This window comes from Gossypium hirsutum, unplaced genomic scaffold, assembly GCF_007990345.1.
Source record: "Gossypium hirsutum isolate 1008001.06 unplaced genomic scaffold, Gossypium_hirsutum_v2.1 scaffold_440, whole genome shotgun sequence".
Classification (NCBI taxonomy): Eukaryota; Viridiplantae; Streptophyta; class Magnoliopsida; order Malvales; family Malvaceae; genus Gossypium; species Gossypium hirsutum.
The window spans coordinates 3,695-13,625 of record NW_024403029.1 but is presented as its reverse complement, the minus strand read 5'-3'; the positions used below and the strand labels follow the sequence as shown (position 1 = coordinate 13,625).

Genomic DNA, 9,931 nt, shown 5'->3' with positions numbered 1-9,931 from the left:
TTTCGGTGAAGGGTAAGAGAAAAATGATAGCTTTTTCTTTTTCTTTTTTTTATTTGTTAATAATAAAACTATTTTGTCTAATTTTGACTTTTCAACTATTTTGTCTCCCATGGCCGGCCATCACACTTTCAATGGCCTAATTTCACTTTAAAGACCCCCAATTTAAGATACAAGGTAATTTAACACCTTTAGGTATTAAAACACAACTTTTACTTTTTACGCGATTTAGTCCTTTTTCGAAATTGGACTAGAAATCGCTAAAATTAATATACCAAAATTAACATGCACTTATAAAATCATATTATAACACATAAAATAATACTAAAATAATTTTCTCTGGCCTCGGAATAGTGGTCTCGAAACCACTGTTCCGACTAGGCCCAAAATCAGGCTGTTACATTTCTTCCCCCCTTTAGGGATTTTTGTCCCCGAAAATCTTACCAGAAAAAGTTGTTCTCTACTTTCACGAGTCACTTATATCGTTTTCTCACAACTTACAAAACAACTCCGCACAAGCTCATACTCAAGATTTCCTATAGCTTTTCCATAGTTGAGGTATAAACCTCGGAGCTCAATTTGAAACACTGGAGACTGACATTCTTGGAGCTATAAACTCAAAAACATACAACTCAGTCACATCTGTTGAATAATATATCTGTACATACTAAAATAATCATGCAGACTTCCATCATCAATCTTTCACAATTCAACTTGCATCTCTCCTTTTTCCTGGAAATGAGAGACATCCCGATACGAAATTCATAACAGTCCTTTCTCATTTTCTTCCCACTGTCATCACTGACAATAATAATCTCGAATACATTTGATATTCGGCTTTACCCAATAGACAATTCGACATCCTTTGAACGAATAAACAAGATACTGCTGTGAACTCTGTACTCAATTCTCTGTATACCCAGAGTTTCTCAGTACTGAAATCTTACTCTGAATTAATAGTAATAGAAACCAGAAATCAAATCCTCCCTGCAATTCCAAATTAAAAGTCGAATCATGTTGTACTTGTTTAATTTACCACTTATAGCCACATTTCTATACTCTGATTATCAACTGTTTAGAAACTTTACTAACATGAATCAAATGATTCCAACTTCATAGATGTGGTCTTTTTATTAATCAGGATAACTATACTTATAACATCTCTCGAACAAGAGAAATCCAATTAATATGTTTCCATAACATACTTTCAAGAATAAAACCCCATCATTTCTGACTCTACGACTACTTACCAAAGAACACGTAATGGTATTCTCGAACTAGAGAATAAACTTAAATGCACATAACTCAGATTTACTTTTGCAAAATAACCATTCTTTACCCCAGAAGTTTTAAAGAAATCTCGACACTGAAATCCCCACACTTCTATGGTCGAGCCAGAAGCTTAATCATAACAGATTCTAATATCGCAAGTCAAAGATTACTCGTAAAGATAAACCAAGATTGATAATTCTCGAAACAAGAACGAGAGAAAAGCCAATATAAGAAATTCCAAGATATAAAGACTACACCAGAAATTCGAGAATATAATCCAGAAGAAAATAATAAATATGATCCGAAAAATCCCTCAGAGAAAACCAGAAGGAAACTACTGTCTGTATGTTTTAGAATTTCTCATAATAGAGATAATATAATTCTCGCATATATAAACCATAATCAATAGAACATCAGAATAATCTCACATAGATTTTTTTTTTTTACTATCAACTTCATTCCAATATATCAGAATAGAAATCTGAAGAGATGGGGAAAATGTCAATTATAACTAACTGGACCAATAGAGCTTTTCATCTAATATCACAGTCACTAGCATCCTCGTATGATAGAATTTCCATTCAAAAGGGATAACCATACGTGTTCCCCAGAATTGAGGAAAACATAGAATACTCAGAAGAGAAAGATAGCCATCACTTTTATTTGATTGAATCCGATATACTCAAACATCAGTGTAAGTCCGACATTATTCCTCTAACTAATTCTGTCTTCACTAATCCCATACTATTCCATTATTATACTTTTTAGTTTCACTTTTGCAAGCTTATGCAACATATCTCTCGAGAATCTCATCGTATAACTCTATTCTGGTAAGGGGCGAAGATTGTAAAGCCTCTAAACTTTTGACTCTCAAGCAAATACATATTCAACAACAATAAAACTTTACGCATATTGATTCAAACATTTCAAATTTCCAACTTGTTATGAACACATTTTCACATATCTCAGTAATACATGCAACTTTATTTCGTTCGAATATTAGCTAAACATAAGTGAATTTATCATAACTCAAACTTTCATTTCTTTTTTTTTTCAAATTACCCTTAATGTTTTATCAAAATCCCATATTTAGTCTTAATCACTTGCCAATATTTATCAAATTGGAGAAGGTCTTATGGTTTTGAGTACATCGTTTACTTGATGCCATAGTTCAACTATAGTCTTGTACTAGCTCTCATCCATCTGTATCGATGCCGTGTCCCAGACAGGTCTTACACTGACACATGTAACCGTGCTGACGCATGTCCCAGACATGTCTTACACTAGCACATCTTGTAACCGACGCATGTCCCAGACATGTCTGACATTGGCTAACATCTCGAGGCCGATGCATGTCCCAGACATGTCTTACACTGGCTCTCATACTGTGGCTGATGCATGTCCCAGACATGTCTTACACTAGCCCTCGTCTCAATGCCGATGCCATGTCCCATACATGGTCTTACACTGGCACACAAATCTCATGTATTGCCATAGTCCAACCATGGTCTTTTCCGTCAATTCATTAGTGAACGATCGTACTCATTCCCTGCGTTCCACCCAATTTGATCTTTCATTACAACTTTCATGCTATTCTGACATTTATGATTCTGTAACTGAGATTATAAAGCATAACATTACTGCATCTTGACTTCATCAATCTAGACATAAATGTCAACCTCATGTATATACTGATTATTAATCATGCAATAAAAGCATTCATACATACATTCTGTCATTTCAAGCAAATTTCTTTCTTTTCCTAAACACTTGGCCAAATCAAGTTGGACATTTAACATCGTATGAATACTAACATGCATAAAAGCGTTTTTTCACAACTTAACTGTGTTTTACTCCACTATTTCACATTCTTTATCTCAAGAGTATCAATGAAAACTAGTTCATATAAAAAAAATCATGGATTTCTTTTCATACCTTTCCCAATTTTCAGCATATCATAAGCATGATTCAATAATCTCAACTTTACTCTTATCTCTATCAAGATTTGCTCGGTTGGAACTCATTCCTGTCTTAATCAACAGTTTTGTTAGGGCCGAGAGATATCACACTATCACGAGTAATACTATGGCATGTATAGCTAGACTCTCTTACGCTAGGTTAGCCCGAGAACCGACTAAACCATGCTCTGATACCACTAAATGTAACACCCCTCACCCGCATCCGATGCCGGGACGGGGTTCGAGGTGCTACCTGACTTTTACTAGGTGCTACCTGACTTTTACTAACACTTTCATACTAAACAGGGCCATGAAATCTCAAATAGTTAAAAACTTTTCTTTTCACACACAATCTGTCCCATATACGGGCTTACGAGGCCCAAAACATATATCTTGAGTGGTTCGGGACCCAATCGAGAACTCATGAAAAAACTTAAAAAAATCTCTTGCGTTAAGGCTTCACACGCCCATGTGCTCAGGCCGTGTGGCCAGAAATAGGCTAATTATTAAGCCTTTTATCACTCTCACACCATATGCATAGATACAGACTTATCCAATAACATATAACGTGACATAAATGAGCTCTTAAACATCTACAAACATGTTATGCTCAAGTTATTTTCTTATGCAATAAATATTATAGAATTTGCCCATATCATTACCACATACTAGACATAACTATCATTACATCACAAACCATTCATGAAGCATTATTAACTATTTACCAATCACTTAATCCTGCATTAGTTACTAGCTCATCAATGAATCTCAATTCAATCTCTAGGCAAACGTGTTGTAAGCCACATCACAAGAAATAATAACATAAATGCATAAGAATAATCATATGGGCCCATAACGATATTAGCTGACATAGGCCAATTTACATAACTAATACTACCTTAATAACAAGCCAATGCCTTTGGCTAAATCATAATATTACATACTCACATTAAAACCCTATACATGTCATAGACTCGAATCACTTGAGTTTACTTACTCCGATAATGTTAACTCGATAGGGTGATAATATCTCTGACGGCCTCCAACCCGAGCTAACCTGGAAACTCTAAAAAACATGGGAAAGAAGGGGGGTAAGCTTTCGCTTAGTAAGTTCATATGAAAACAATAAGCAGCTCATTAACTTGTTTTATCAATGTTTACAACATATTCTCAAGTTCACTACAAGCTGTCTTCCTGAGCAACAGTCACTAAATTATTTATATCTGAAGCTACGAAACTCCGAATTAAGTTCCCTTAATTTTCCCTGAAACTAGACTTATTTTCCTTTCTTCCATAAAAGTTCCAGAATTTTGGGTTAAGCCAAATAGTACAGTTTATTAGTTAAAGTCTCCCATGTTTCAGGGTATGACCACTCTGACCCCTGTGCACTACAAACCGAATTTCTCCCTGTACAAAATTCCAACGACCATGACGTTTATTTCCCATAAAAATAGACTCAATAAGGAATCTATGTATGTAAGGTATAACTCTTAATAATTTTTGTACAATTGTTGGTGAATTTCTAAAGTTAGAATAGGGGATCTCAAATTCATTCAGACCCTATTTCACAAGAATTCAAATATCACACAATATGGAATTCTTTTTCTTCCCCTGTTTCTTTCATGTGAAAATAGACTCGTTGAGCTTTAATCCCATATTTTATTCTACCTATAACTCATTTTCCACTATTTTTAGTGTATTTTCAAAGTTACACTGCTGCAGTAACTCAAATCTATCAAGGTTAAATTACTCATTCATGATCATTGTTCACAAAATTAATACAACATCGTTTGTATAATCATCACCGAGACATTCATATCACATTTTCATTTACCATCTTACCATATTGTTGTTATGTCGAGTTTTCAACCCGAGGGTTAAGTACATACCTGTTCAAAGTATCCATTTCACAACATTTACCAATAGTCCCTTTCATCTCAAGTATTCCTCCATTTGAGTAGAATTTTACCAGTTGAACACATCGGAATATAATTCGGATACATGGAAAGTTTGCACATAAGTGCCACATAAGTAGCCAAGCTACCATGTAACCCGCCCATAAGTGAACTCGGACTCAACTCAACGAGCTCGGGCGTTCGCATCCATAAGTGAACTCGGACTCAACTCAACGAGCTCGGATGCCTAGTTACATCTCACGAACTCAGACCCAACTCAACGAGTTCGAACATTCGCATCCATAAGTGAACTCGGACTCAACTCAACGAGTTCGGATGCTCAACCATCCTAGTGACATGTCACTTGTATCCTAATCTATTCCTAGGGTTCAAACGGGATTTTCCTCGAACACATATCCTTGCCATCTTCCGTAAAATACCGAAACCAATACTCGGTAGCACTTTATATTTAACAGATAATACACACAACTTGCATTTTATTCGAAAATAACCACAAAGCATATATTTCATGATAAAAATCAGCATATCATATGTTTAACATCAATAACTTAAAAATAACAATTATGCTACATTATTTACACATGAACTTACCTCGATACCACAAAAGTGAAAAGACATACTCGTCTATAAATCGATTTCTTTCCGTTCTAGGTCCAAATCTCAATTTTCATCATCTATAACATCACATTTAGCCTACCAATCAGTCACAATATTCATATGGGTCTAAAAATCATATTTTTACAAATTTTCATTTTGACCCCTAAACTTTTGCATATTTTCACTTTTGCCGCAGTGCTCGTAAATTAATTTTTATCACATTCTATTACTCCTTGAGTCTAGATGAACCATTTTCATAACTATAGCAACTCATAATTTCAACTATTTTACCCATTTACAACTCATTTTACAACTTAGCAATTTACCCCTTTTTAAGGTGTTTTCATGCAATTTCTTTCACAAAAGTTGTTTATTAGGCAACTAGGACTCATAATCTTCCATAAAAACACATCAAACAACACATTTACTCTCATGGTAAAACCTTAGACTGTTCATCATTTTGCAAAATAATCCCCTCTTATGAAAGCTTATGCTTTAGGGGTTCCAAAAATACAAAAATCATCAAGCAAAGACATTAAAATCACTTACAAGCAAGGGAAATATGCTGCTAAAATTTTCCAGCTTCAAAACCCTTTCTTTGCTGCATATTTCGGTGAAGGGTAAGAGAAAAATGATAGCTTTTTTCTTTTTCTTTTTTTATTTGTTAATAATAAAATTATTTTGTCTAATTTTGACTTTTCAACTATTTTGTCTCCCATGGCCGGCCATCACACTTTCAATGGCCTAATTTCACTTTAAAGACCCCCAATTTAAGATGCAAGGCAATTTAACACCTTTAGGTATTAAAATACAACTTTTACTTTTTACGCGATTTAGTCCTTTTTCGAAATTGGACTAGAAATCGCTAAAATTAATATACCAAAATTAACATGCACTTATAAAATCATATTATAACACATAAAATAATACTAAAATAATTTTATCTGGCCTCAAATAGTGGTCCTAGGCCCAAAATCAAGCTGTTACAGTTACAATATGACGACAGCAGGGACACTGAAGTTATTGAAGAAATGGAGGAGATAGCCAGATCGTATTTTCAGCAGTTGTTTCTAGCTAGAAGGAGAGGAATTTCTAATCACCCTTTGTCAAGTATTGGTCGTTGCATTTTTTAGGAGGACATTTTAAAACTCAAGGCTGAATATACAAGTGAAGAGATTTATGAAGCATTGAAAGAAATGGGACCAACAAAAGCACCAGGTGAGGATGGTTTTCCAGCACTATTCTACCAAAATGCTGGTTAATTATTGGAAAAGATGTTACGTCTTATTGCCTCAATTTATTAAATGAAGGTACAGATCCAAGCTCAATTAACAAGAAAAATATTGTGCTAATCCCAAAAATTGTGAATCCCTCTAATATTACGCAATTTCGTCCTACTAGTTTGTGTAATGTATTATACAAATTGATAGCTAAAGTTATTGCTAATCATCTCTGATCTGTGATAGACAAGTGTATTGATTCAGCACAAAGTGCTTTCATGTCAGGGAGATTGATTTTTGATAATGTGATTCTAGCTTATGAACTTTTACATACTCTGAAGCATAAAAGAGTTGGGAAGAAAGGCTTTATGGCAGTAAAATTGGAAATGAGCAAGGCGTATGACAGGGTCAAATGGAGTTTTGTAGAAAGGGTAATAAAGAAAATAGGATTTGACCCCGATTAGGATGATTCGCTAATGAGATGTGTTACTACAGTTTCCTACTCAGTAGTGTTTAATGAATTTACTGGTTCCACTTTCAATCCTTCTAGGGCCTTAGACAAGGAGATCCCTCGAGTCCATTTTTATTTCTATTTTGTGGGAGGGCCTATCTAGTTTTATGAGATCAACAATGAAAAAGAAAATTCTTCTTGGAGTTAAGGTGAGCAGAAGCGATCCACAGGTCTCACATTTATTATTTACGGGTGATTACATTCTGTTCGGCGAGGCTACAGAAAGAGGGGCAGTTTCATTAAAGAAGATTTTACACGAATATGAAGGTTTTTCAGGGCAGAAGGTTAATTATTCAAAATCTACTATTTTCTCCAGTGCCAATACTCAAGAAAGGGATATAAGTTTAGTAACTAGAGTGCTTGGAGTACATTGCTCAACTGATCCTGAACGGTACTTGGGTTTACCTAATTTAGTGGGGAAGAGGAAGAAAGCGTCTTTCCAAAACTTGAAAGATAGATTCAACAGAGAATAGATAATTGGAGTGTTAAACATCTTTCCTAAGGAGGAAAGGAGGTTTTTATTAAGGCAGCTTTTCAATCCATTCCAACTTATTCTACGTCATGCTTTCTACTTCCTAAGTCCTTTTGTACGGGTTTGGAGAGATTAATATTAATTTTCTAATGGTAAAAAAGTAGGGATAAGAAAGGAATTCATTAGTTTGCATGGAAGGATTTATGTTCTTTCAAGGAAGAATGAGGTATTGGATTCCGAGAATTTGACAAATTTAATATCGCGTTACTAGCTAAGCAGGGTTGGTGTTTAATTACTTATCCAGATTCGTTGTTAGCTCAAGTTTTAAAAGCCAAGTATTATCCGTCGACAGATTTTTTAGATGCGCGATTAGGGAACCTACCTTCACTTACCTGGAGAAGTATCTGGTCAGCTATAGGAGTGCTGGAAAAAGGCTTGTGCTGGAGAATCGGTAAGGGGATCGTATCTCCATCTGGGACGATCTTTGGATACTGAGTTATGAAGAAAATACATTACAGCATCAAGAGGAAATGCATATATTGAGTTAGTCTCTGATTTGATTGAGGCCGAAAGTAGAACAAGGAAAGCGGATCTAATTTTTAATACCTTTGATGCGGGTATTGGAAAGAACATTCTGCTAATCCCTTTGGCAAGGTCTGTACATGATGATTTCCAAGTTTGGGGTGGAAAACCATTAGGCATATTTTCAGTTAGAAGTGCCTATAAACTATTACAAAGATTACTCAGATTCCTAGTAATAATATTATACAGGCCGAAAATGTAACTTTCTACAGAAAACTATGGGATTTACACATCCCTTTGAAAATTAACATTACAATCTGGAAAATTTCCTGGAATTATGTCCCTATGCTTGCTAATCTTAAATTGAGGTGAGTTACAAATGAAGTCTGGTGTCCCAGATGTCGACAGTCTGAGGAGGATAGCAATCATGTTTTCAAAATGTGTCCTGTAACGACGGAAGTTTGGGAGTATCTAGATTTCTCTGGGTGCTTAATAATAATATTCAGAGCATTTGGGAGTGGTTTACCCGAGTTTTCAATCAAGGAACAAGAGAGCAGTGCAGACTATTTAGCTACGGGCTTTGGCTTATCTGGTCAAACAGGAATCAATTGCTTTATGAGAGTAAAGATAGAACAAGAAGAGAGATCTCACGACAAATAAATAGTTATATTTCAGAGTTGCAAAGCTTAGAAGAGAAACTACTTATCTTTGATACAGGAAGGGTTTTTACTCATGAAGATCGGCGAACGAGGGTAGTCATTTCTTTTGATGGGCTTTCAATCAACAACTCTCCAGATCCACATCGAGGTTGCTAGTTAGAAACACGTAAGGGATATTTTGGTCTCGAAATCGATCATCCATGAAAATGTTGCCTCACCGTTTGCGTCGGAAGCGCATGTAGGAGAACAAGTAGTAACGTTAGGAATTTTATTGGGTTTTCATGATTGCGTCATAAATGGAGATTCAAGAACTGTTATAAAAAAATGCTAGAACACAGACAAACATAATTCGATTATTGGAGCTATAATAAGAAATATTCAGGAGATAAAGCATTTCTACCAAAAACTAAACTTCCATCATATTCCAAAGTCGGAAAACTTTTTGGCTCATGTGATTGCAATGGAAGCATTGAAAGTAAATGAAGGCCATTACCTGGAAGGAGGAGTTCCTGAGCATGTTCGGCGAATACTGGAGAGGAGAAGACCACGGACTCCAGACTGATGAAATGAAACGGTCAGATGGAAATGTGTAGCAGAAGGTTAACGATCTTATGAGATTTGAAGGAATCTGCTATTATGAGCTGTGCAGGAGCATTGAAAGCCAAAATATTTTTGGGATACAGCTGTCTTCTTTCGGCTGGAATTTTCTAGAGTAAATTTTATTAGTTTTGATTTTTTAAATTTGGTTTAGTTGGGCCGTCTTGTTGGAGGCGATTAGGGATTTTAATCTTCTAGGCCTGTTTATCT

General features: G+C 35.3%; 1 long non-coding RNA gene across 1 annotated transcript; it reads right to left on the bottom strand.

The window, feature by feature from the left end:
* Positions 1-8,682: 8,682 nt before the first annotated feature.
* On the bottom strand, positions 8,683-9,231 carry LOC107939579 (uncharacterized). Its single transcript, XR_001695151.2, has 2 exons — positions 8,992-9,231; positions 8,683-8,910 (listed from the first exon to the last, which is right to left on the bottom strand). It is a non-coding gene; the product is annotated as an uncharacterized lncRNA (long non-coding RNA).
* Positions 9,232-9,931: the final 700 nt, after the last annotated feature.